The sequence below is a fragment of the Rhagoletis pomonella genome, unplaced genomic scaffold (assembly GCF_013731165.1).
Source record: "Rhagoletis pomonella isolate Grant_MI unplaced genomic scaffold, Rhpom_1.0 Rhpom_scaffold_00001, whole genome shotgun sequence".
Taxonomy (NCBI): domain Eukaryota; kingdom Metazoa; phylum Arthropoda; class Insecta; order Diptera; family Tephritidae; genus Rhagoletis; species Rhagoletis pomonella.
In genome coordinates, this window is record NW_023458555.1 from 29,964,405 (window position 1) to 29,966,544 (window position 2,140).

Below are 2,140 nucleotides of genomic sequence, written 5' to 3' on the forward strand. Positions count from 1 at the left end.
AATGTAGTAGATCTTTATTCATTAGGTTTCTTTAAAGTTTTTTTTTTTATAATAACTATAAAAGTATTTAAATGTAACTAATTGTTAAACTCTTTATTATAATAATTATGCATCCATTTAATAACTTCTTGAATTTCCTTTGGTTTTGTTTTTAATTTATAAGTAAACAAAAATTACAAACACAGATTGCTTATGGCTAATCAGTGGATCTGGTTTTTATGTAGTGGGTATGTATGGTATGTAGGTGATTTACATTAACATTTGCATTTTTATTAAAATTTGAGTATTCAGCTTGGACATGAGAGATTCGGGTTTATTCAAGTGAAACAAATTATTTTCTGCTAGTTAGTTAAATATGTATGTATGTATATTTATGGATTTTTCTGTGTTTTTCGTGAATTTTCTATGGGTTCTTAAATGGGTTTTCTTTAATTCACCATTTTACTAAAATATTGTTTTATGGAATTTAATATAATTGTATTTTCTGCGTTCTTTTTCTTCTTTAATTGGACTAACGAAGCAGATAATTTGTGTTTTATTTTATGTTGTTTTTTACTTTTTTCTTTTAACTAGTATTTTGCGCAACACATACTTGTAAATAAAATGATAACGCAGAAAAACAAAAGTATTTATATTTAGAAAGCGTAATCGATATTAGCGCAATTTAATTTAAATTAAACTAACTAACAATTTATTAGCAAATTACGTTTAACTATAAGCACTTTGTTTAAAATTTTGGTTTAGCTACGAAATGCAAAAAATAAATAATAAACTTAAGGATTGAAGGTATTAAATATGTAACGTTTAGTCAGGTTGAGGACTGTCGAAATTACATAAAAATTTTTAAAGTTTGAATAATACTTCTATGGTGCTAAGTGAAAACAGCAGGCCATATGAGGCCTTGAGAACAGAAGTGGCCTAACCCAAAAATGTATTTTTTTTTTTGTACTTGCCTATTTAAAATAGTCTCAAATGTGAGCCATTTTAAAATTAAAGTCGATTATTTCTTAATTTTAAGGTACAGAGCAGCATAACGTATTTAAATTAAGGAACAAGCGACCTTTACTTTAAAATTTATAACATTTGAAACTATTTTAAGAAGTTAAGTACAAAAAAAAAATAAAAATCTGGGTTAGGCCACTTCTGTCCTCTTGGCATACATACATATATGGCAGGTAAGACATCTTAAATAAAGATGCTATTTAATTATAATAAAACAATGTTTACATATACATATCTTACTCGAAATTTGTTGAGAAAAAAATTAATTAACTAAATCGTTTCAGAAAAACTTTCTTGACATAAACATAAATATTGTATTGGTGAAACATGGAGAAAATGACTTACGAATTCTTCTTTAAACTGCTTTTAGTAAAAATTCACAAGAACATTTCATTAAATACTAATCAATTGAACAAATAAAAAAAATTGGAAAATTATACATTATATGGAACTCACCTGTAGAAGAGAACCCTATTTTACAAAATTAAAACCGGTCACCCCTATGGATTTTTACGATCTTTTAAACTATTGCATTACATTTGTACATCTCAACGCATTGCGTCAACTATCTCTTTCACACTGATCATACAAACAGGTGGGTGCAAAAGATCGGACATATTGCAATAGCTGAAGCATCATTTTAGCCAACCCAATAGAATAAAACCCCAAAATCGTGGGGCACAAAATTCATTTTCGAATTTGAAAACGAACGGCTATTTTACTGATTATTTTTTCGATTACCACACATTACATTTTCCCGCTGGGTTGGTGTGATCACTGAGCGCAAAACCTTTAAGTCGATGCTGGTTTCAAGATTGTTGGAATTGATATCTTTCTTACACGAGATTTCGGTTAACGGAAACGTTAGAAAAATGTGCTCAATTTGATGATTTAATCAATTTTTTAAATGGCATATGCAACTCACATATATTTGCTCTTCAACTTCCAAAGGAGTTGATGAATCTATTAATTTCTTCCTCGGTCTTACTTAGGCAGTGATCACACTATTTGTACAAATGCACAATGTGTACAGATTTGTACATTTGTACAGATTTGTACATTTGTACAGATTTGTACATTTTGACAGTAACGGAGTGGTGTTGTTTACAAACTTTTTATTGAGCCTGAACTCATTCTT